The sequence below is a fragment of the Ctenopharyngodon idella genome, chromosome 20 (genome assembly GCF_019924925.1).
Source record: "Ctenopharyngodon idella isolate HZGC_01 chromosome 20, HZGC01, whole genome shotgun sequence".
Classification (NCBI taxonomy): Eukaryota; Metazoa; Chordata; class Actinopteri; order Cypriniformes; family Xenocyprididae; genus Ctenopharyngodon; species Ctenopharyngodon idella.
The window spans coordinates 5,427,979-5,455,707 of NC_067239.1; the positions used below are offsets into that span (position 1 = coordinate 5,427,979).

At 38.1% G+C, this 27,729-nt stretch overlaps 1 long non-coding RNA gene across 1 annotated transcript in view; it reads right to left on the bottom strand.

The window, feature by feature from the left end:
- Window positions 1–951: 951 nt before the first annotated feature.
- Window positions 952–27,729, bottom strand: part of LOC127502698 (uncharacterized) — a 132,488-nt gene continuing 105,710 nt past the window's right edge. The window contains exon 5 of the long non-coding RNA XR_007926899.1: window positions 952–2,132. This is a non-coding gene — a long non-coding RNA (uncharacterized LOC127502698). The remainder of the gene's footprint in view (window positions 2,133–27,729) is intronic.

Below are 27,729 nucleotides of genomic sequence, written 5' to 3' on the forward strand. Positions count from 1 at the left end.
ACAGTGGCCAACTTTATGGAGAATAAAACTTCTTTAGGTCCCTTGTGTTCTTGGAGTTTTCATCTTACGTACATTTTTTTTTTTTTTTTAATATGTATTTTTTAGCAATGCACTGAAATTATTATTATTATGTTTTCTTTTGGCTATGGTGAAGTGAGTCCACACAGCGTGCAAGAAATAGACGCTGACACAGTCAAAATGAGTCATCAGAGAAGCGCTAATTAAAATTCACTGTTTCAGTCAGTCATTTGGTCCTTCCAAAACTGTTTTGGCAGAAAACAAAACAAAAAAATTAGACAAATATTTTAATTGCATCCTTAGTATTTGTCTAATATAACTACTATGCATTTCTTTAGACATAAAACATTGAAACGACTTTTGTGCATCTTTGTTTGTTGCGTTGCTGCTAATAGATATTCAGACCAGTGGTCGAGCAATATATGTGTTTTTTCAGGTTGTTTACAAATTCTGAATATTTGGTTACTTGCAAGTCATAAAACAACTAAATTTACTTCTGATAATATGGCAATGACTGAGAACTGAAGTGGGGAGTGTGTGTGTGTGTGTGTGTGTGTGGTCCTGGTAAACCCTACGTGGGGGACAGAATATCAGAAATCCTTGACCTTGTGGGGACATTTTTTTGGTCACACACACGCTGAATCATAAATCATACAGAATGATGTTTTTGAAAATGTAAAAACATTTTTCTGTGATGGGTAAGGTTAGGGTTAGAGAATAGAATATAAAGTTTTTACAGTATAAAAATCATTATGTCTATGGAATGTCCCCATAAAACATGGAAAACCAACGTGTGTGTGTGTGTGTGTGTGTGGGGCATGGGCAGGCTGGAGAGCGTTATCTGAAACGGATCAGTAACCTCTGCAAACTGATCTGAGCTTTGCTACACTACACCTGTGGTCTGGATGCAGATATTGGGTTTAATCTCAAACACACACACACACACACACACACACACACACACACACACACACACACACACACACACACACACACACACACACACACTATTAGAGGTACATGCTGTTCACTGGTGTAGAGGGGCAGATGAGAGGCTGAAATCTCTTTATGATGACTGAGGTCTGAATATGGCCTGGATAAAGAGATGACAGCATAAACAGAAGAAAGAGAACCTTATTTGTTAATGTTATTTATTCACTTGCAACTACTCAAACACTCATTAACATTAAAGTATATAAAGATCACAGAATGAGCTCATGTGCATTTATTTGATTACACAGCATATGTATTTCTCTGATATATATATATATATATATATATATATATATATATATATATATATATATATATATATATATATATATATATATATATAAAAGTTTCTTTATGAATTATTTTTCTACATGAGCACATCCTTAAATATCCCTAAAGGAAGGTTTTGTCAGACTTTTGGGTACAATTTTGTCTCTTATCTAAATTTGCAAACACACATACACTGTACACACAAAAAAGTGACATTTACAGTAAAACAACAAAAACAAACAAAGTGGCAGAAGCAACTTTTTAACTATTGAACTTTATGTATAATTTATAATTTTTATATAATTATATATACTTTATAATAATATATACTTTTATATATAATCTAAATTGGTATAAGTGACATGGTATAAGTGACATGAATCAAAGTTCTTCCTTTTCCACAAGCTGAGGTAAATATTAATATATAGAAGGTGCACAGTTTCATACACGCAAATACAAAACACACAAAAGATAAAATCTCTCTAAAATAATGCAATAAACATGAATTTATCAACATAAGATGTAACAAAGATGTAACAAAACTAATGTACATTAAATGTCCTGTTTGATCTATTACAGTTTTTCACCATACAGTATATAGTGAGGGCACTTATCATTAACCAGTTCACAGGTTTTTACAGTCTTTTAGCATTAATATAACAATCTTTTTTGGCATCTTATAGAATTGTTTAGTTCTAAGTTATTTTTTTTTTCCAAAAATACAGTCTAAATGCAAAAATGTCTGTCCACTGACCCATTAACTGTCAGAAAGGTACAGACCTGGACAGTACATTGCACTTACGACTCGCCAGACCTGCACAATGTACCACCGCTGACAGTCTCAGGTTAAGCTTTTAGTGTTGTGTAGAGGTCAACCAGTGAGTGGTAAAGGAGAGATAGAGGGAGAGAAAAAAAGAACGAGAGGTTAGTGATGGAGGTCAGGTCAAATGCTAATTTACCACATGGCTCAGTTAAACAAAAAACAGGAATGTACACCGAGTAACCAAGACTTCATGGCCAAATCTCTCTCTTACACACATTTAAGTGTGCTGGCTGAGATTACAACCTTGAAATAGAAAACGGCATCTCCATCTCACATTTCACTGGGGGCTGTCACACACACACACACACACTCAGCACTGCCAGATATCCAGAGCGAGAGGGGGTTGAGGACAACGCTCTGATCTTATGATGGAAAGGATGTGAGACAAAAGCAGACCTTTCAAAAGAACTCCTTCATAAATAAACATCTACATTTGGCAAAAAGAGTGTGTTCACTCATGCGTGAAGTGTTTGAGTGTGTGTGTGTGTGTGTGTGTGAGGCTGTCTGTGCTGTGAAATGCACTCGGACCATTTTCAGTCTGATACTCTGCATGTCCACTGACCTGTGACTGTTCACTTCAAGATTTCTCCCCTTGAACTCTGTCTTTCTTTGTTGTTTCTTCTCCCCCAGTGGGTGAGGTGAGCTGCCTACCTGAAAAAGTTCACTCTGACTGAACTGGACATTGATAAACGGCTTGTTTAACACAGGGAAAACCAAGAAATGCCGGAAAGTCCTTACAATTGTCCTGACATTATTACAATTTACAAGATAATACTCTAAAACTTGCTCACAATTAGGGCTGGGTAAAAAAATTGTGATCTCTCGAATTTAATCGATTCTCAAGATTTGTGCATTGTTACTTTTGATATGAAACAAAGACTCAGATTTCAAATTCTGTCCATCTTATTACAAAATTAAAAAAATAAATACCGTTTTGGGGCCGTTTAATGTGGAGTGACAGATCGCTGTAGTGCCTGAGTTCAAGCGAAGCGGCAGCGCAAAGCGAACGTTAACTGATCATCACATGTGCTTTAATACCAGTTACAGTGTCGAAATAAACATGAATGAACATCTGAAGGTATGTTAAAAGATAGAGTACAACATACCAAAATCCGTATCATGTCTTGTGTAATTGCTCAATGAGTGTTTCCGCTGAAAGACGTCAATATAACAGCTTACAATATGTCACGTATACATTTACCTCAGGAAAACACTTTGTTCATTGAGAAAATTTGCCATGTACTGTACCTGATATATATTCAAAATAATCAATGTTGAATCGAACTGAATCGAATTGAATCGCAAGCTTGTGAATTGAAATCGAAATCGAATCAAATCGTCAAATTTGTGTCAATACCCAGCCATACAATATATAGTGAAGCTCAATTTATGAGCAAATCTTTCTGCTATAGTTTTAAAACGGTCAAACCCGTTCAGCAGTTGGTCTAAAATGAATCATCGGCAGTCATTCTAAATAGTCATTCTAAATCTGTATAGCTTTATACTGAAACATACATTCAGTAATGGTGAGAAGTTTGATTCATTTCCACAAACCACCTCTTTCTAAGAGATGATTTCAAAGAACTGCTTCAAAAAAGCAGTTATCACGTGACATTTACAAGCTTTAAACTTGTTTTAATAAATGTCTGTGTCAGCAAGTATAACTCTTAATCATGATTAAGTAGGATTAATCAGTGTATTTATTGTATTTTATGTGATCCAGTTCAGTTTTTACACAGACTGTAGGCTATAATTGAGATTAATGTTCATGCCATATGAGGTTGTTGCAACCAGGCTTTTTCCTGCATGCTGAAAATACGACTATAACAAGACATGATTATGTCTCTGTCATGTTGCTTACATTGCAGTTTTTCCACTACTATTAATTACCCTGTACAAAACAGGGATGGACAAATGTGGAAAGATGTGATCTTGTGTCTTAAGCATAAATACACTTTTTTTTTTTTCATCTGTGGGACACAAAAGAAGATTTTAAAGAGTGTTTCAACTGTTTTGTTTATTCAATGAAAGTCACAGAAGAGAACAAATTCAAACAAGTTTGGAATGACATGAGGGAGATTTTTTCCATTTTGGATTAACTGTCCCTTTAAAGACCCACTGTGGTGGTGAAAATCAAGTTTTTAATGTTGTTTATATGTCTATGTGGTGTTTTTAATATGCTTTAAGACAAACCATGTGCAAATTTATAAGTCAACAGCATTGCTGAGTGTTTTCTCCTTAAAACTGCAGCGAACCAAACACAGTCTCAAAAACACGGTTTAAAATCGCCAGTGTCCTTACGTCACAAACTAACTTGTGACCCATCATGTCAAGCGTAGGCGGGCTTTAGCATATCATTAACTATAACCGCTCTGAAGCAGGGGAGTCTCAAGAGAAGCCAGGTTATCCAGCTATATTTTTCTGTTAATATGAAAAATTGTGTACATTTAGCAATATAGCAAGTGAATTACAGTATGTATATGATTACAATGTTATGATGAAATACCTTTTTCCACTTAAGTTCTGAGTTGTTGAGTTTTAGAAGGCAGCTGTCTGACTCTAAGATGGCGAACGGGAACATGGTTTGTGTAGCATTAGCAACACATTATTAGCTGTTTGATAACGTAGTTAAACAAAAGGATAATCATATAAATCACCGTTATGTGTCCGACGTTGTAGAGAGCGAACACATTACCATTCTGATACATCGACTTGTATACGAGTCTGTATAGTCCACTCTTCCACTTCTTCTTCTGAATCAGTTTCTGGTTCAAACATATATGGCTGAATTAAACCAGTATTTCCATTTGCCATTGTGCAGCATTACTACCGTAAGGGAGATCGAGTAGATCTGTGAGCTGGTGTGAGTGAGTGGAGGCGGGGCTAATTTGCATATTCATGGTCCGCATATACTAAATTAAGCAAGGGTGTAGAGTTACGTTCAAGCTATTTTAAGGCACGAAGAAATTTTTTTCATAGGAAAAACAGGTTTAAATAGGCCTATGTCATTTTGGTGATCAAAGTTTTGAGGGATGAAATTATTGACTACAGGGGGACTTTAAACAATTTGCCTTTGTCTATGATTTAGCCATAACAACTTACAGTCGCTAACTTACACATGATTTGAATTTACAATAAACAATACTACAATCTTTTAAAAAGTTAAATCATTTGTGCTCAGTGTAAGTGATGCTCATTTTGAATCAATATGCTTTTAACTTGCTATGAGAACTGATATTTGAGTCAATGATTTGAACTCAAGAAACGTTCCGACCAGATCAGTCAGATTCGCAAATGAATCATTCAGTCATTGCAGATCACAAATATGATTCGTTCACCAAACAGAATTCACTAGCATGCAGAATATTTGTTTTCTTTAGGACCTGGAATGCACATTGTTTTAGGTGGGACAGGAAGGGGTCCTAGCATAACCCTTTCCTGGGATCCATCCAGGGTTAGATGAGGACAAGGAACACACAGGCCTTTGCACAAACACAGTTCAGCTAAACTATATTAAGCACGGCACGATCCTCGCATTGAGGTGTGTGGCATGCAAAATAGAACACAGGCCAAGAAAAAGGGCAGCCTAAACTTGTCCACTCTTACAAGCAGACAGACTCTCTCACTCACAGGCTGGTACAACATATAAGGATGTGCACATTTACAGAACACTACACTCAGCGGGTCTTGAACTGCCTCTTCGGCTTCCCCAGAGACCCTCCAATCGGCATCCTACAGCATCACAGAGGCTTTTAGCCTGCCTCTGATTAAGCAGTAAAGCAGAAATTAATTCTGCTGGGCTGAAGGGTGACATCATGGCACACGGGCACGCTGCCAACTGCTTACATCTGCAACAATCAGGTCAGCGGCACACATACAGTCTTACGCTCATTGTATTAACAGCACCTAATCTTATCCCACAACCCCTGATAGCGAAACCCCATCCATATGCGTGTAGTACACAAAATCCTTATAAGAGACTGTTGAAAAAAATGGTTGCTCAGTCACCTATTTTATCTAATCTGTCATTACATTACAGAAGAAGTCAATAAAAGTCAATAAAAAGAATGATGTAAAATCTCCAAAGCCTCCAAAGTCGAGGGCCAAACTTTGAATAATCTAAACAAAGGCCCATTGCGGGCTGAGAGTAACCTGACCGCTGCTTGACCAAAGCCCTTAGCATCTCGCTACGCTCTGATCAATGAGTGCTCATAAATCTGGCTTGGTAGTGACTCACATAATGATTTTATCTGCTCTGTATCCCCCTCTTCAGTGCCTCACCCCTGACCTTTTCCCTGAGGCAATCTTAAGAGGATAATTTCTCACAGCGTAAGCTGGAAAGGCTTTGATGAGTTGACTTGGTTTTCAGTTGTAAACAACATTATATCAGGGAGTTCAAGGGTTTGAGGAAGAAATTTACAGCATAGTTATGCTCCAAAGCCTAGTGAGCTGCCCACAAAGGCAACAACTTTAGGCAACATCATAGTTTCAAACAGCAAGGTGCTTTGTTTTGCCCAAAATCTAAGGCAGAAATGCATGTATGCTTCATAGGTAAGGAAATCCCAGAATGCATTGTGACAAGCTCAATAAAAAGTTTAGTTGAGGGTTAAAAAAAGTTCAACTTGTAAAATATGTGTCTTGAGACCTTGCATTTTTTCCACTCTTCTGCCTTCTGTCTTGCTTTTCTGTGTGAATGGCTTTTAAAACATGAGCATCAAGACATTTTCTAAATGTCTATTTAATATCTGTCAGGAAACATTTTAGGGAAGTGTTGTGGAAAAATATGCATCTTAGATGGAAACATGTCGAATAGATATCTCACGAAGTATATATGCTCTCAGGTTTTGTGCTTAGAGTGTTGTCTTTTTAGCTTAGCAACATGCTAACATCAGTCTTTACTGAAAGCTCACATTGTGTCCTGCAGAAAACAAACAAACAAACAAACAAAAAACATCTGAAACTGACTCATTTTCCTGGTATTATATTAGCTGGTTTAACTGATTTTAGAAAGGTTTTAGAAAAGTTAGTCTCTCAGCCTGGCAAAACTGGTCTTTAGCCTGGCCAGGTTTCTCAGTCTGGCTAGCTGGGAGACCAGCTGAAACCAGCAAACCAGCTTAGAGGGTTTAAGCTGTTTTTTTTTCTTGTGTATTTCACAAAACTTTTAATTTTACCGAGCAGCTTGTCATAAGGAGCTTTTTAAATGAGTCACTTTCATTTCAGTTCAGATTCTGCCATAGGATTAAGGACAGTAAGCCAGCTAGCTAACTAGGCTAACAGTCTCGCTTTAAAGTTGGCATGTATTATGCTTTTTTTATGGCACCATTGACCACTTTACACTCACTGACCCTCCTGTTAGCATCTCCTCCTCTGTTATGTACCTTTGACCCCTCTTAGCCACAGCTGAACTCACTCTGATTTGGTGCATGACCAGTTCACGGTAATGGAGTGAAGGTTTGAAGCTAAGAGAAAGCAGTATTGTCTGTGAGAGGAAGGATGGCATTAGAGATGGAGTGATCTGGAAAGAGTAGGAGACAACATGGCACATAATTGGCCAAAAGAATGTGCTCCACTGGCTCACATCCAGGAACATTCCGACAAGGCAATGTCCGTGGGGAGGTATCCTTTCAGAGCCAATGTGAAACACAAGCTTTTAAAAAATGGAATAAAGCTGGATTACCAAAGTAATGTCAAAGCAACCTTTGGCTTAGAAGCACCGACACACAGTGATTATTAGTGACTATTACAGTGGTGTTGGTGACTGTGGGGGAAGAGTGCCAGTGTGAGGAACACAGTGATGTTCAACATCTTAACACCATTTTAATGCAGGCCTTTGTTTTAATATTATGGGAAACCAGATTTTCTTGGCTTTTTCTGGAAGTAAAAAAGTCTACTATGTGCCATACTGGAGAATACATTTTAAGCTGGTAGCATATCTGTTTTTTTATCTGGTCTAAGATGGTCATTAAGTGGTGCAAACTGGTCATTAGCTCACTTGACTAGCCATCATGTTCCAAAAACCAGCTTAAGTATTTGTTGGTAGATTTGTTACTGGTCCAAGATGGTCTACCGACAAGGTCTACTCAGACTGCGTCATGGTTATGATCTCATAACTGTCAGCAAATTAACATAACCATTCATGTCTACATTTCAATATCTATTCAGGAATCTTACCAGGGGTGTTGCTAATGTGAAAAGGTTAACTAAAAATGTTACATATAGAGGCCTTAAAGGTACAGTAGTAAAAGATCTCTGAACATTAGGGGCCCTATTTTAATGATCTAAGCCTATGGTCTGAGGTGCATGGCAAAGGTGCACTTAGGGCATGTCTGAATCCACTTTTGCTAGTTTAACGACGGAAAAAATGGTCGTCGCACCAGGCGCATGCTCCAAAAGAGTTGTACCTAATCTCTTAATGAGTCATGGGTGTGTTTTGGGCGTAACGTGCAATAAACCAATCAGAGTGTCATCTCCCATTCCCTTTAAAAGCCGGAATACGGCGGAATATAGACACCCTCAACCTGACAAGTCAGTTTAAATGCATGTGTGTGTCCCTGTGTGTGTAACAAGCAATGTGTACGCGCGTTGTGCACCCACCTAGAGGTGCATATTACTAATGCACCCTTTAAATAACAAAACAAAAAAACAAAAACAATGCGCCATTGACTTTAGAGCAGGTTTCAGTTGGTCAATGGCGCAGTTGTTTTCAGTTGCCTCAAAATAGCAACATGCCAACAATGCGCCTGAACACACCTCGTTTCCAGACCAGCATGCCCATGGGCGAACAGATGGGCGCGAGTGCATTTGCTATTTGAACAAAGTGGGCACTGGATGTGAAAATGTTCACTGCGTCGGGCTGAAGCTAGCAAAAAACACTTGCGTCGTGCCTGGCGTCGCATTGCGCCGGGTGTATGACAGGGCCCTATATGTTTTCAGAGGACTTTCTTATAATATTTCTTTGGTGCTTTTTCTGTCATTTTGGAGCTTAATGGTCTGGATCCCAATTCACTTGCATTACATTGAAAAGAGAGGTATTACATTCGTCAGCATTTCATATTTTGTGTTTCATGGAAGAAAGTAAGTCATACAGGTTTGGATAGACATGAGGATGATCGCAGATTTCTCCTAATGCTTGGTTTTTAAATCTTATTTCTCTTTCTTTCTCTCACATAGACCTTAGCTTTTGACCCAGTTATAAACCTTCTTAGATAAACAATAGTTTCATGCTTCTTCATCACAGTGGTGATAGTCACTGATGGGTGTTAACCACTGTTAAAAATAGATTGTCGAAACATCTTTTCACACGGGTAAGACAAACTGGAAGAGTATCAGACAACAGAGGAGCGAGAGGTCGTTGCTGTGACAATACACAACAGAGCAGACATAACAAAAAGACAAGTTTATTTTTCAGTCAGATGGCTGGTCTGTTGTTTCTGACCCACAGATTGTCCCTCTGCTCCCGACTGGAGGAAGGACTCACCACGGGAGTGAGGAAGAGGAAAAACATGGGAAGAGGGATAGAGGGAACCAAAGAGCACAAGTCATATGGGCCACTTCAACGCTAATTTTGCTAACTTTATTAAGGCTTGAAAGCAGAATTTTGGTTGAACTCTAAAATGGATCGTTCACTCATGAATGAAAATTCTCATCAGTTACTGACCCTCATGTCATTCTGAACCTACATGAATTTCTATTTTGAAAAAATGCCTCAGTGTTTTTTGTCTGTGCAATGATCCAATGTTGTTTTAGACCCCAATGTCTTTCATTAAATAAATACAGTTCTTTAAAATATCTTCTGTTGTGTTAGGCAGAAGAAAGAAAGTCATACAGGTCTTGAGCGACATGACGGTGAATAAATTATTCAGTAAATTCTCATTTTTGGGTGCACTGATGTTAGTTACAGCAGAGACGTGTTGCTTTGATGGATAGTCAGTCCATCCATCCACTCCATGAGTGTTGAAAGGAATTTATAGACATAAATGCACCCCAAAAATATTAACCCCTACACTATCACTACCTATATAACAGCACGTTTATTACCACATTCCGCAATCAGTTAGACGCTTTCAACTTCTCTAACCTTTAAATTTACCTTTAACCTGACCCCACTATTTTCCCTGAGGGGGCTTTTCTTCCAGGATCAGAGGAGTAATGGTACCTCACTAGATTCCATACCACACACACACACACACACACACACACACACACACACACACACACGTATACGCACGCACACACACACACACATGCACACACACCTCTAAGGGTCTACGCTTTGAGGGGGAGCCAGATTCAGCTGTCCAAAGATGATGGACTGAAATGCACATATGTACCCTTTGACCTCTGACCTTCACATGGGTGACAAGGGGCTTCTAAGTTTGTGTGTTTTAAAGGTGCACACCCATCTCACACATTTGTCTTAGTGAGAAGTTTCCACATACTTTTTCCATCTAACCTTCAAACCTCACGAGAAAGGGGTAAAATGTGTGTTTGTAATGTGATCTCACTCGTGACCTGAAATAGCAGTTCAAAAGCCTGTGCCTGGATATTGTTCTGTGATAATCCACAATAACAGTCTGTCAGTTTTCAGACGTTTTCAAACCGGGTTCATTAGTAAAGCTTGCTAAGGCAAGTGTCAGTATTTCTTTAGGTTTTATGCATTTGTTAAAAGCATGAATCCTAAGTGTTAAAACTTGTATGGCTCCAGCTTTGAGATTTAAGGTGGGCCAAGTGACATTCTTGGTGGGTCGGAGTTTTAAAATTATTTTATTTTTTATAAGAACGAAAGAACAAAATACAAGCAATAGCACAAATAAATACAAAAGAACAAAGATATTCAGGTACAAAATACTATATATAATGTATAAATTAAATATATATTAATCCTATTAAAGCTAAATAAGTTTAGTCAAGTGCAGAATTGAAAAGGTTTTTTCTTTTTTTCTTTTTCCTTTTTTTTTTTTTTTATTAAATTATTGTTAAAGGATTAGTTCACTTTCAAATGAAAATTACCCCAAGCTTTACTCACCCTCAACCATCCTAGGTGTATATGACTTTCTTCTTTCTGATGAACACAATCGGAGATATTTTAATAAATATTCTTCCATCCACATTCATCATTGCATGATGAAAAAAATATTCTTAAATTTTATGATAAAATGATTGATACAATAAAAAAGTGACCTGTAGCAGTACCGCATGTCTGACTCAGGGTTGCGTTCCATTCAGAACCGTTTATCCCTATTATCTTCACAGACTTCACCTTGCACATGTTCATATAGAATGTTTCTTTTCCAATTTTTTTCTGCATCTTGAATCTTTTGCAGCATCTCATAGATGTGTTTTAAAAGTTGAACTTGACATGGCATGTTAAAAATGCACAAGTTGTGTATTTTTAACATGCCATGTCAAGTTCAACTTTTAAAACACATCTCATGACATGCTCTAGGCATTCGCCTTTGTGAAAAAATAATACAAAATGCTTGCATGATTAGAAATTTATGCAATCACATTCTGTTCTGTGTTAAGGGATTGTAAATTGATACGACAAAACATCTAGGGCAAGATTTAATAAAAACTTGCGCCAGCGCAAACCCTCTTTTGGCGTTAAAAAATACTTATTAAATATTTACTAAAGATACGCAGTGAAAATTAGCGCTGAAAAGGCGTAGACAGTTATTTTTGTGGCTGACCTTATTGCATATGCATTTGTAGGAGTTTCCCTTTCAGATGCAAAATTTATGGGAGGAGAGTATCTAAATGAATCACGCAACGCAATTTACTAAAGTTTGTGCTAGTCAATTTACTGGTATTTGTGCCATTTTTACTGTCCAAAAAAACATGTCTTAAACCAGACACTAATTTGAGCTGCTCTTGGTAGATTGCGTTGGTCATTATGGAAATGATCCGGCTGAGTCTGTGTTTGTTCGTTAATTTGTGCGTCGTCAGTAGATCACACGCAGAACTTTCCAAAAAAAAAAACACTCAGAAAACCCCAACTACACCCTAGCAACCAATCAGAAGACCTTGTCAACCGCATACTGTAGCTTTATACTAAAAACACTCAGAAAACCCCAACAACACCCTAGCAACCAATCAGAAGACCTTGTCAACTGCATACTGTAGCTACATACTAAGAAAACACCCAGAAAACCCCAACAACACCCTAGAAACCAATCAGAAGACCCTGTCAACGGCATACTGTATCTACATACTAAAAAACACCCAGAAAACCCCAACAACACCCTAGCAACCAATCAGAAGACCCTGTCAACCGCATACTGTATCTACATACTGAAAAAGCAACCACTCAAAAGACCATGACAACCACATAGTAACATGCTAAAATAACACATAAAAAACTCCAGCAACCACCTTTGGATTAAAGTACTGTATATGCCAAATGCATAAATGTAAAGTTTTGTTGAAGAACACTTTCCACCACATGGTTTCCACCATATGTGGCACACAATGAGTTCAGGCAGTTACCCAGAGGGGCCTGGGGCGCAGATAGTTAACAAGCTCTCCTGTCCCAAGAGGATTCTCTCCGAGTGAGTGCAGGTTAGATTGACCTCACTTAGAAACAGTGATTTACAAATGAGAGCATTCGCACACACAGAAATCACATCTTGAGTTAGTGCGTGGCAAGATTGCACTAAAAAAGACTCCCTGATGTTTGTTATAACAGCATTCATGCTGTTAAATCTGTGTTTAGGCCAGCGCTTTGGTTCATTTACAGAGAAGCGTAATCCAATGTAAAGCAGCGGTGAGTCAAATAAAATACATCTAATTCTGTCTCTTCTCACTCAGAGTTAATGTGCTGTTTCAACAATGTGCTCCTTCAGTCCAGTCAGAGCTATAACCGATGTATTCATATAACTGTGTGTGATCAGTCTGATGTATTGCTTACCGAAATCGCTGTGAGTCACTTCTGGACACTTCTGTGAAATATTTATTAAAACTGTGTATGCGTCCACCTTGCATCTCCACTTGCATATTCACTATCTATCACTAACACGTGGGACATTATAGAACCAGAATTATGTTGACTTTAATGTCCGGTTTCACAGAAAAGGCCTATAGCCTAGTCTCAGACTAAAATGCATGTTTGAGCTGTTTTAACTGAAAGCAACTCGCACTGACATATCTTAAAAGGGACCTATTATGCCCCTTTTTCACAAGATGGAATATAAGTCTCTGGTGTCCCCAGAATGTGTCTGTGAAATTTCAGCTCAAAAAAACCCACAGATCATTTATTATAGCTTGTCAAATTTGCCCCTCTATGCCTTTAAATGCAAATGAGCTGCTGCTCTCAGCCCCCTTTCCAGAAGAGGGCGGAGCTTTAACAGCTCGCACTTCAGTTGCTCAACAACAAAGCTGGAGAATCTCACGCAGCCAAAATGAGGATTGTCAGTAACTGTGTTCGGCCTTACATTGTTCAAACCGGAGTCGGACACTGATGGAGAGACTCAGGAAGAAGTTACAACATTTAGAATGCATCTGGATGTTTCTGAATGGTTAGTGGATAAATTTATGTAGTTGCTGTGGAGTTGATTCAACTCATCGACTAGCATGTGTCGTCATGTTAATCTTTTGTGCAAATCCTGCATTGAAATGACCCTTGTTTGTGAAGCAGTCCGGCGTAAACAACACTCTACTACAACAACTCTTCCTCTTCTCTAAAGCAGCCATCAAAAATTAGTTGAATATCTCGTGCCCTTGTTGTTTGCATTGCTGCCTATTCCAAAACACTCACTTATCAGGTTTAATTTGAGTTAAGATGTTGCCTTGGAAGGTGAAGAGTGCAGCGAGGCTGCAACACACACACACACGCACACTAACCCAAACTGCCAGAGAACTCACACACAGTCACATCTAGAGCTATAGATGGTCTTAGTGATGAAAAGTGCTCATGTGTGTGGGAGGTGGAGGATAAGATTTATCCGTTTGTTTTCCATGCGAATAAGTAGGCCAGACCTCTGACAGACACATCCACATACCCCATTACCCTCAGGCTGACAGGGCAAAGCTAATAAATATCAGATCATTGGAAAGAGAGAAAGAGAGAGTGTGTGCGTATGTGTAAACCCCTCCCGAGGGCAGCAGTCTTGATGCCTAGAGTGCCTTAGGGAAATCCAACTAAACAGGCAGTCGCTCAGTCTGTTTGTCTTACAAATATGCTTTGGCAAGAACACCGCCACTTTAATGTGTGACAGATAAATCCAACAGAAACATTCAAAAACAGCGGGGGCCAGATCAAGCCATCGGCTGTTGGAACACGACACGCTTCACTAAAATAAGACGACATTAATATTTCTGTTTACTAATTAAGAACTTTGTGCCCCAATTCGGCTAACATCCTTACAGAGATTAAAAAAATAAATAAAATAAAGTAGTGTGCGTGTGTATGTGTGTGTGTGTGTGTGTGTGTGTGTGTGTGTGTGTGTGTGTGTGTGTGTGTACTTGTACAGATATCTTAGTGAGGACTGGTTTGAGTTTTAGACCAGGCTGGTCCTTACTTTCTGAGACCTATTTAAAGGCCTGTTTGAGGGTCAAGACTTGGTTTTAGGGATAAGGGTAGGTTTAGGGTAAGGGTTCAGGTTTGGTAAGGGGAGTACAGTACAGTACAGTACAGTACAGTAAGGGGATTCATCGCTTTTTATCTCATAAGCAAAGACAGGCATCTGAATGTGCCCTTTTTTAGAGTTCTGGTCTTTATAATGTCCAATGATGAGTCATAATCTTATCATCTTCTTCATAGCACTTCATTATTGTCACAATTCATTTTATCGCAAATGATAAATACAAATTATTGTAATATTGTGGGATAAATATGTATTAAATATATGTATGTGTTGATATTTTCCAGTAAAAGTATTTAAATATACATACTGCAAGATAAATTTACTAATCAAAGCCTGTTTCTAGAGTAAAAAACTGTGAGATAAATGTTAAAATAAGAAAAAGTCACATATTATGATATAAAGTCGCACTATGAGATATAAAGTCATACTGTAAGTTAAAAAGTCACAATTATGAGAAATAGTCATAACCTCAAGATATAAAATCACATTGTGAATATAAAGACATAATTACAAGTAACAAAGTCACAATTGCAAAATCTAAAGTCGCATTGTGAGATAAAGTCACATTGCGAGATGTCATGTAATGAGGCATAAAGTGGCACATATTGAGAAAGTCACATTGAGAAATAGTCATATTGTAAGTAAAAAAATTCACAATTATGAGAAATAAAGTCGCATCTGCATGTTACTTTGTGAGTTCTAAAGTCACAGTTGTGAAATCTAAAGTCCCCCAGTTTAAATTTTACTTACAAATTTTTAAAAAAAATATTACGTTATATAAATTTTGTCTTTTGTTTCTTGCTTTATCTAACAAAATTTTGTGTTTTTTTTTTTTTTTTTTTTTCAAACAACTAAAAATACTGATGTAGTTTGATATTTTTATTGTAAAACAAGACAAAAATACTGATGAAGAAAGTGATTTGGAAGTGCTCCTTTTATTAGGAATTGAAACAGGGACGATTTACAGCTGTGAGGCAAAACCAGTGATATGTATGAAAGACAAATTAACAGTAAAAGACAGCGGAGAGCACATGATCAGTCAACTGTGAAAAAAAGAACTATTCAGATTTGCATCGCACTTGAGTAGAGTGATAAACATGAGATATGAGTAAGTGACGCTCTGAGAGGGGAAATCTCCAGGACAAGGGGGGAGTATGTAAGACTATATGTTCATATCCCTCTGTCTCTGTCTGAGCGTCTTTCTCTCTTTCTTTCATGTATAAAGCAGGCGTGATGAATTAAAATATGGCACCCCAAGATATCTGTTGCTCACACTTCAGTTTCACACCCAAGCAAATGCAGTGTTTTTGCATAGATGCAGAAACTCTGCAAAACCCCAAACGTTTTGCTCTAATTGTTTCAGACAGCTGCTGAGGCTTATGGGCTCCCTGGAGTGTCACAGAATTACTAACCAAAGTTTTTCAATCAATCTAACTGTAAACACACAGGAAAGACCTGCATTCACCAACAGGGGGAATTTATTTTAATGACATTGTTCACAAAAGCATAATTACCATTATCAGTTCAATCACACAAGGCTACTCTAAATGAGATATTGCTTTATGTTTGCTTTTTAATTACTCATTACATAAATTTTAAGATTTCTTTTTGTATATTACAATTTTTTAATTTATTTTAGAGAGCAATCAAATGATACTAATGATAATGAGACTTTGGCCTTTTGACAAATTTGATTAAAAATGTTTTAAAAACATCTGACTTTTGATTCCAGATATTGGTATCTTGGCAAATCTGAGCACAGGGTGAGACATTATTAAGATGTTGTTCTCAAAATCTAGAGGAGACATGTGACTGTGAGGTTACTTTTTCTCAGGAGAAGGATCTGAAAAGCAAGAGACAAGCGAATGTTGAACTCCATTTAATATCATTGTTGTATAGGAGAAACAATTGAGATATTAAAAAAAAAAAAAAAAATGTAATTGGTGATTTTTCTTTCCTGAAGGGCAGATGTGTTGCTGAGATGTTCACAACTGAACTGCAATTTTGTCTGCATCAAAAGGACTCTGCAATCTCTTATAAGCATCTAGTCCCTGAGTAAACCAAGAAGCCTTCAGGAAAAGATAACAAGCCAACAGAGTCGACCACAAAACACAATGACATCCCTTCTCTGAGAGAGAGAACATGCAGAGCACAGCCACAGGAAAAAGAAAAAGAAACCAAAACAAGGTCACACATACGTGAACATGTGCATGCAGTTATGCACATATACACTCCAACATGAACTACATATGCAAATTACAGTCTGCTGCACACGGTGAATGCATACACAAAAATAATGTCTTTATCAGATTTTTATCCAAACATCCTAAAACAAGATAAATGTATATTATTTTATTTTTATAATATAAAATATAATATTTTTGTGGCTGAAAAAAAGATGTACGTAAATAACTGGCAAATAGATTTTTTCCTTTGTTTTTTAAGCATAGACATCACTTTGCATTAAGGTTTAGAAATAAGCCAAATACTTAAAAAGACCAGCACTGCTTCTTAATGTCCAAGATGGTCTTTTCTGTGGGGTAATTCATTTCTATTCAGACTCATGGATCAATTATGGTCATGGGCACATCCATGCCCTCTCTGTAATGTTCCTGAGTCATTTTTTTACAAGGAAATGAAACTGCAACCTTTCTCAGCAGTCCAAAACCTCAACCATTAATGTTACCAGCATCCTAAATATATTCTGATGGGAATGGAGGTCAGCTAGTAAGAGTTTTGCGGGTAAACCTCACTCTCCTGATCTCAAGAGTAGAACCGGAGGAGTTACATTGGTGCAATGACCTGGATGGGAGTTCGGTTTAGGGGGTGAGTGTAATGGAGACCAGCTAGTAAGTCCTGTGCAGGTAAAAATCAATTCCCTGACCCTTATGAGTAGAACCGGAGGAGTCACATTGGTGCCGTGACCCAGATGGGAGTGAAGTTTACATGGGTGAGTGTAACGGAGGCCAGTTAGTAAGAGTTATGTGAGTAAACCTCATTCCCCTGATTTCAAGAGTAGAACCGGAGGAGTCACATTGGTGCCGTGACCCAGATGGGAGTGAAGTTTACATGGGTGAGTGTAACGGAGGCCAGTTAGTAAGAGTTATGTGAGTAAACCTCACTCCCCTGATCTCAAGAGTAGAACCGGAGGAGTCACATTGGTGCCATAAACCGGATGTGAGTGAGGTTTAGGGGGGTGAGTGTAATGGAGGTCAGCTAGTAAGAGTTATGCGGGTAAACCTCACTCCCCTGATCTCAAGAGTAGAAACGGAGGAGTTACATTGGTGCCATAAACTGGATGGGAGTGAGGTTTAGGGGGGTGAGTGTAATGGAGGTCAGCTAGTAAGAGTTATGCGGGTAAACCTCACTCCTCTGATCTCAAGAGTAGAAACGGAGGAGTTACATTGGTGCCATAAACTGGATGGGAGTGAGGTTTAGGGGGGTGAGTGTAATGGAGGTCAGCTAGTAAGAGTTATGCGGGTAAACCTCACTCCTCTGATCTCAAGAGTAGAAACGGAGGAGTTACATTGGTGCCATAAACTGGATGGGAGTGAGGTTTAGGGGGGTGAGTGTAATGGAGGTCAGCTAGTAAGAGTTATACGGTTAACCTCACTCCCCTGATCTCAAGAGTAGAACCGGAGGAGTTACATTGGTGCTGTGAACCAGATGGGAGTGAGGTTTAGGAGGATGAGTGTAATGGAGGTCAGCTAGTAAGAGTTATGCGGGTAAACCTCACTCCCCTGATCTCAAGAGTAGAACCGGAGGAGTTACATTGGTGCCGTGAACTGGATGGGAGTGAGGTTTAGGGGGGTGAGTGTAACGGAGGCCAGCTTGTAAGAGTTGTGCGAGTAAACCTCACTCCCCTGATCTCAAGATGCACAATAGCGACACTAGAGGCTGGGTCCTTGTTAGTGAGCCCGCCTCACTGCCGGAAACTCTGTTTGAATCCTGTTTGGAGCTGAATAAAATGGTTTTTTTGGGGGTGGGGGGTGGGTGAGGGAGTTAAATAGATCAGATGTTAAACCTCAGGTCAGGCTGGAGCCATGGCCTAGCATTGAGCCATGGTTCTCATTTGGGAAATCTAGGTTCAAATCTAGGTTCCATATTTACTTCTCAACTCTCTACTTTTCCTTTTCTACTTTCAAATTGTTATATTCCTTCTTAATGAGCCAGATTAAAGAACTAATAATAATAATAAAAAAAATCTGGATCAACCTAAGAAGCTTAGAAATATTTTTAGCACTCTATCTTTCCAATTGAACAACATATATCACTAGCCCGGAGGATACTAATCCAAGTCCTGAAGCGCAGACACCATCTTGAATGCTTCTCAGATGCATATTGCTGTAAAGGAAATTGGCAGTGTTGTCTATGGAAAGCAACACTAGCATAAGCTGCCAAATTTGGGGTGGGTGATTTTCTTCTTCCCTTGCCAAGAGTGTTGCGGGTAACAGAATCCGCTCACACCGTGATGTTCTATTCTTCAGCACTGCTGAGCCCCAGGAAATTTTGCTTGGAGTTTGAAATCCTGTCACAAATATCTGAGTTTCCGCACATGTACCGTACAGTGTGCCAGGGCAACATCTTATGTAAGAACAGTTCACCACATGTGAATGTACACGTACTGTTAACTTTCCATATACAATTCCTACAAACCCATTTTTTTCTGAAATGGAAAGTAAACATTAGAAGTTTGTCTACCGCTATTGCCATACATATGCTACAATTAAAGGAACAGATGCACCTTTATTTCTGAGTGTATGAACCTAAGACATTACTCTGCAAAACTACTTAATAAAGTTTTCTTTTCAAGAATTTAATTGTTTTAATGAACCTTTTCCTTTATTATGATATAAGTACAGTTGTATCACCTTTTGGACTTTATAATTATAATTATAATAATTTAAATAACATTTTTAAAAATATTTTATAATAAATTAAAAATATATGAATCATAGAAGCATTTTGACTTCATTGTGAGTATCGACTGAATGTATTTTTAATAAATAAATAGTCACTAACCCATATAGGAAAAAATTTAATGAAAATGACATAATTCCCCTTGTTTAGTGAACTAGTCCTTTAAAAACAAAGAGTTTTGTATATTCCTGTCATTTTCGTTGCACCCAGTTTTCCCATGACATAGTGTCTACCTTCCCAATGCAATGACCTTACATTAACTAATGCATCCTAATGTGGTTGAACATTGAGTAATGAGGCCCAATGTAGATCCAAATGAATTCCTACACTCTGTAATCACTTTCATTTTAAGTTGGCAGCAGCAAGCATCCATCACGATGCTTTTGTCCATGTACTTCAAGAAAGTTGTGGGAATCCAGTTATTGAAGCCATTGAAAGTTCACATTCTCATAATTTGCCATTAATCAGGTCTTTATACATCATTTTGAGTCATTTCAGATTTTGAACACCATAACCTACTGCCATAATAACCCAATTCCCTGACGGTCTATGAGTGCAAAAGTTTGTTTGGTTTAATAAAGCCGCTGTTTTTCTTGGGTCAAAGCAGTCAAAGGCTGAATTGCATTTGGATCACATCATGTAAAAGCAAGTATAGTCCCTGTAGGGACACGCTGACATGGTAACATGGGATGCTGTACTGTGTATAATTCAAATAACATGTGCGAATATGAAGACTGATCTACACTTGAGACTACATGTCCGCTGTTTTCCTTCATTAGTGATGAATAATACAGCATAGGCTGATCTCCGTTCAGCGGTGGGCTCCTCCTCAACCATGAAATTCACTTTAATTGTGAATTTCAAACACAGCTGCCCTCCCTGTATCTATGAAAATGAGACAACCGAAGTGGTCACAGATCTGACATAAACATTAGCAAAGGGGTCTCGGAAGTCCTCAGTGAACTCCCAGAGTTCATATGGGTGTGAAAGAACAGTATTCTCCATTCAAAACCTCCGGATCTTGTCTATTATTGTATAATGTTGTGAAAAGAGCCAGCCACAAAAGATTCTACAACCAGCCCTGTTGTACAAAGGCATTGGTTTTTGATGGATATAAAACATAAGTTTCCAAAATAAAGAGAGAAAAAGGAGGGGTCTATTCAATCGGATACACTTGGGTGGGGTGTTCAAGCAGCGGTGTGAAGTTCTTTTGAGCTTCAGTCCTGTGCACATTTCCATAACAGGAAAGGCCAGTCTGTCTGGCCCAAGAGGCTCTGTTTCATTTAGCTACCCTGAGAACTCTCCACTCCACTACTTTTCGTCTCATGATGCTTGCGCACCTCGCACTCACTCAAAGTTTCTGTGTTTTTGTGGATGCTCATTGTTGAGGTTCAGTGTATAATATATATATATGCACTACAATAACTAGCAAAATTTTTCTCCAATCTAGTAAAATGCAGGCTTAATTTTTACACCTTTTTAAGTCATAATTTTTGTCTTTTGACAAAAATATTATTTCGATTTAGTCAGATGCATTATCATAATGATTTCATCTCTTCTTCATCTTTGTTTGATCGTTAGTAAAAAAAAATAAAAATAAAAAAAAATCACTAATGAGCCAGTAATTTTGTGGCAACAATGAAGAAAGTGTTTGCACTGTACCAGCCCAGATATCACTGCACACAACACTGGGTGATAAATTGCCTAGCGTTCCTTAGAGCACTATATTTAAATCAAATAAAGCATCTTATTTTACTGCAACGCGGGCACATTTGATGCCAAACTGTCTTCCTGCCTTTGAGGAGGGCAAATAAAGACCGTTTTTGTATATTTTTTAAGTACGCCCACAGAAAATGAGTGTCTTTTTCCCACTGGGTAAGCAGTTACAGAAGCTGACGCTTTATTAAGGCTTGAGCCGCTGTTGTGTTTGGCAGGAGGATCATGATCTTTTGAAGAGGAGTCTGGACCAGGCCAAACAACAATGCTGCAACAGATTCTGGGTTTTCTCAGTAAAACGACCCATTAAATGGACCCTTGATGATGGTAAAATGGTTTCCTGGATTTCTCAAAACAGACAGGGTAAAGGAAAGAGGAGTGAGAAATGGAAAAACTATAAGTTGAAAGGGCAAAAAATGAGAAAAAGAGGGCAAGATCCGCTGTGTCTGTAAAACTTAAAAAAGATGGCAACAATTTGAGGGGCATTCTTGAGATGAATGAACCTACTTAACATTTAAGTTTATTTACTGTAGATTAAATCGTTTTTTTTTTTTTTTTTTTTTTTAAATTGTGAATAAAAAAATTGGTTTTAAATTGTTTAATATGTAAAACGAAAAATGTACAAAAATATTGTCTTAAACTAGAAACATGACACAAAAAAGAGAAAAAAACAAACTAATCCTGACATCTCACGATAAAAAGTTTAACAGTTAACATTTTTAATAATTAATTAATTAGTATATATATATATATATATATATATATATATATATATATATATATAAATAAATAAAATATCTAACAACCTGCTGTGCTTGTTGTTTGATTTAATTGTTATTTATTTTATTGTAACAGAAAATCTACATTAAGATGCATTAAAAGTTCTTTTTATTCCTGAAACTTGTTGGATGTTAGAATTGTAATAGTAAATTAAACCATAAAAAGTTACAAAAATCAAGTAAATGTTTGCTTATCTTTTCATCTTTATTTGCATGATTTAAGGGCTTTTTTAAATTTTTTTAGTGGAGGGGCCTCTTTGTTGCTTTCATCAGACATTGTGTCAAGGTGCAATGGAGCATCACAAATTTAGCAATGATGAGCTTGGTAACAGTGTTTTAGTTCCTGTTTTAGTAACCAAAATAAATCTGAAACAACAATGAAAAGATTAGAAATGGAGATATACAGTAAAGAGATGCCGCCCCTGACAGCACCCGAACAGGTCAACAGAGGTTTAGATCCATAACACATGCACACACACGCACACACATTATGCACTGTAACGCCTATCCTTCAGGATAAACTCAGTGTGGTTTTCACTGTGCAGAATTGCAACTCTAATTAAAGTTGCAAGCAGCGATGAAAGGGCCCTCGCACCCGGGGCCACCACCACCCAGTGGCCTTTAGGAAAACAGTGAATAGTGGGTGACATGCATGTAAATACAGTACACTTCCTGCTGCCAACAGGTGGCACTTTGACAATTACTGAATATTGCCATGTAGATGTCTTCAGTCTAAGACTGTTATCAGTCATGTGAAGTTTGGTGCAGATCTGACATTGTGTGCCTGAGTTACAACAACTTCCTGTTTCGTGGCATTAATTGCAAACATTAGCACTTAGCCAAGTGTTGCATGATTTAACGTGTTTCTAGTATGTTTGGTACTTCATGGCATATTTAAATGTGTTTCTGGGAGTGAATTATTGTGCAAAGCATGCCATTTCCTGTTGTCAGCAGGTGGCACTATGACTAACTAAATATTGGCATAGAGATGTCTTCAGGCCAGGATTCTTATCAAACATGTGAAGTTTGGGGCAGATCGGACACTGTATGCCTGAGTTTCAACAACTTCCTCCTTCATGGCGAAACATTGAACTTTCTCAGGCCGCCACAGACACGCCCTTCAGTGAAAACTCAAGATCTTTGCAATGTAACATCGCTAAGGCCTTAAGATTAGACTGACCAAATATTATGTTGTTCTGGTTAAATCTCTATGAGGAGTTAATCACAGAGTAAAACATGTCATTTCCTGTTGCCCGCAGGTGGCGCTATGACTGTAACTGAATATTGCATTGTAGATGTCTTCAGGTCAGGACTCTAATAAATCATGTGAAGTTTGGGGCAGATCGGACATTGTATGCCCAAGTTACAACTTCCTGTTTCATGGCAACTGAACTGAACTTTGTCAGGCCACCACGGACATGCCCTTCAGTGAAAAGTCAAGATCTTCACAATTTAACGTCACAAAGGCCTTTAGATTAGACTGACCAAATATGACCTTGATCTGATTAAAACTCTAGGAGGAGTTTGTTAAAGTACAAAATATCTGACTTCCTGTTGGGTTTTCAGATTTTGCACCCAGGTACTTTTTTGTAGGTATTGGGCTGTTACATCTGTCTACCGAATTTCATACCTGTACGTGAAACATAGCGTGAATGGCAATTAATTGAAATTTTCTAGGTGGCGCTATCGAGCCATTTTGCCACACCTAATTCTGAAACCCATATCAGATGTAAATTTTCACCACTTCTGACACGTGCAAAGTTTCATGAGTTTTCGAGCATGTTTAGGCCCTCAAAAATCTGATTCATTTCGGAGAAGAATAATAATTGACTGAGCAATTACAATAGGGTCCTCACACCATCGGTGCTCGGGCCCTAATAACTTGATGAAGAAAAGGAGAAGGTGGAGAAGTCTGTATCGTTTTCAAAACAGTACAAACAGTATAAATTACTAAGGCAGATGGGCGCTGTGCTCTTAAACTCATTAACAATGCCAGAGGTGACAAACAATTTCAAATGACCTTGGTATAATGTAAAATGACAGAATGCAAAATAGGCAGCAAGCTAAACTGCTTTTGTTCTGTTGTCTTTTACTCACTCTTGTTCCAAATGCATATGTTTTTTCTTCTTCTTCTGTGGAATACAAAACATGTTTAGAAAAATGTCCCAGATTCTCTTTTTCAAAAGAAAGCAGACACTGACCAGGATCTATCAAGCTCCAAAAGGACAAAAACATAACAATTGCACCATAAAAGTCCCATTTAGTGATAGTGATAGTGATATGACGTGAAGTGAAGGCCAAGTATGGTAACACATACTCGGAATTTGTCCTGCTGCTCCTGGTCCCCTATAAAGAAGAGGGTTGAGCTTTAACAGCTTGTGCTTCAGATACTCAACAACAACAAAACTGGCGCATCTCACGCAGCCAAAATGACGATGGTCAGTAACGGTGTTCAGCCTTACATTGTTCAAACCGGAGTCGGACACTGATGGAAAGAATCAGGAAGAAGTTACAACTTTTAGAATGCAACTGGACGTTTCTGAACGGTTAGTTGCTAAATTTATGTATAGTTGTTGTGGAGTTAAGTTGATTCAACTCATTGACTAGCATGTACCGATATCTTTTGTGCAAATCCAGCGTTGAACTGACCCTCGTTTGTGAAGCAGTCCGATGTTCTAACTAATAATGCTATATTAGATTGTGCTACTATATTTGCATTGTGCTACCTACTGTTTTAATGGGAGGTAGCAAAATCTGAGCTGGTAGCACAAATCGTCACATCGGCGTAAAATGATTTGTGCAAATATATAACACTTTACCCACTTCTTTGGCACATTTCCTTCATAAATGAAATTCAATGACAGTGTCCTCAGTGGCTCAGACGCAGAGAGTCTATGGAGACTCTTATGTTCAATGGCACAGACATTGTACATCCCCAGCTGCTACAGCGAGGAAACAGAAATGGCAGACTGCTGCGGCTCACTCAGGACGGGATCTATACTAACAGGGCAGATCGTCACCTGTCATGGGCAGGGCTTAGGTAAGAGTAGGGGGAAATCTGGAAGTTCTCGTTTGGAGAGACTGTTTATGATTTATGGGGATTATAAAAAAAAGGAGTGGGTGGATTTTTACCATTATAGGCTGGTTGTTTACACACACTGTGGACACACATCTGTGTTCAAACACCTTACAAAAGCGAATTTTGCATAATAGGTCCCCTTTAAGACCTGTGTTCAGTGAACTGCTCTCTTTGCAAACACTGTATGGCAACACACCCAAAGGTAGTTCATTATAATGCATAATTAACAAATGACCTGTTTTGTTTAAAGCATGAAAGAACAGTGATGTGGTTCTGGGAATGTTCTATATAGGTTCTGTTGTCTGGGCACGTGAGGGCGGGGAAGGAATTCTGGCAAACATTGAACATTCTAGACTGTTTAGAGGGTGTGACTATAGAGATTACAAGATGATTGAGTGGCCATTAATGTATTTTGTATTGTGTAGAGTTGGGAGACTTATCAATGGTAAATATTTGGATATATTGTTAAAGGAGATTAATAATTGAATTGAATTAAAAAAAAATGAATTAATCCACCTAGAACGGCCTATTTAATTGTTATAAATGGATGACTGAAACCTACTGTACATTACTATTGTTACAAAAGCTACACCCTATAAACCACAGAAGAACTATGTGTGCAGTCTGGTCATGAATAGGGTATCATGATCACTGTAAATTTAGATGAATTGCAAAAGCATATTTTCATTTGCTTCACAGTTAATTTAGGACAAGTTCCTGTGATTGAACTCCACTCAGAATCTCTGGAAGTGTAATATCCAAAAGTGCACTTCATCTTCCCTCTGCTTAGGACGCACAAATTAGACAAGTGGCCTGGTCAGACTCTCTCTCTCACTCACTGTGCACTGTAATTAATTTAATTGTTTGGCCGTGTGCCAGTCAGCTAGTGATTTGTGTCTTGGCCCAGACAGACAAGCAAGCCAAAGACCCCTCAGTTGAGGCGGGACAGGTGCCCACTCCAATGCCTGTCTGGGACAGCCTATTTGATTGGAATGCTGTTTGAAGTCCCCTGGGAGAACTCAAAAACATTATAATATATGCAGTATGTGGTCATGTATTGTAGGTCCATCCCATGGGGGAATAGAAAAAAAAAAACATTTTGAAGAATATCCTGGCTGCAATGGGAATTTTGGTGCTTAAAAGCATCAGTCAACATTCAGCTGGATTATGAGTTTTAAGGGGCCGTTCACACAGAACGCATTTTTACATTCCAATTCGCTACTTTTCCATTGTTTTTCTACGTAAACACACTAGACGGATGTGCAAAACCATTGCACTCACATCTTGCGTCTTCTGCAGCGTCTCGCGCATGACATGACGTTCTAAAAACACGGCGCTCAAGTTAAAATCAGTTCAACTTTTTAAAAACGTATCTCGAGATCTTGCAGTTAGCTAACAATCTATTCATTTAAACAATGTATTAATTTAAGGCAGAAACAATGAGCTCATTGAAGTAATGAATACATGTTAACAAATGATTAGGATACATAGCAAAATTTGCATTGGTGCATGTTGATCCAGAGTTGCATCATCTGAAGTCCTCACAGAGGTTGTGGTCATCTCTTCACAGGTGTTGTGAAAACACAGGAGCAGAATCATTTAGGGCCTTATAGGTCAGTAGCAATACTTTATAATTGATACAGAACTTAATAAATAATCAGTGTAGAGATGATAAAATTGATGTTATATGATCATATTTTCTTGACCTAGTAAGAACTCTAGCAGCTGCATTTTGGACTAACTGTAGCTTGTTTATTGAGGATGCAGGACAACCAGCTAATGCATTACAGTAATCTAGTCTAGAGGTCATGAATGCATGAACTAACTTTTCTGCATCAGAAACAGATAACATGTTCCGTAGCTTACCAATGTCTCTGAGGTGGAAGAAGGCTGTTTTTGTAACATATGAAATATGATTTTCGAAAGACAAGTTGCAGTCTAATATAACACCCAGGTCTTTAACTGTAGAGGATGAAGTAACAGTACATCCTTCTAAATGCAGATTGTAGTCTGAGAGATTCTGTGTACAGGTTTTTGGTCAAATAATACCTCAGTCTTATCGGAATTTAAAGGATTAGTTCACTTTCAAATGAAAATTTGCCCAAGCTTTACTCACCCTCAAGCCATAGGTGTATATGACTTTCTTCTTTCTGATGAACACAATCGGAGAAATATTAATAAATATCCTGACGCATCCGAGCTTTATAATGGCAGTGAACAGGATCAACGAGTATGGTTAATAAAGGGGTTAATAAAGGCCTTCTGAAGTGAAGCGATGTAAAAAAAAAAATCCATATTTAACAAGTTATGATGTAAAATATCTAGCTTCTGCCAGACCACCTTCCGTATTCAACTTACGAAGAAAGTGTAAAACTCTTGCAGTTCAAAAAGCTTACGCTATGTCCTACGCCTTCCCTATTTAACTTACGAAAATAGGCTTAACTGATGCGACGCCAGTTCCAATTGCTTTGTAATTTGAATACGGAAGGCGGTCTGGCGGAAGTTAGGTAATTTACTTTATAACTTGTTAAATACGTATATTTTTTTTTT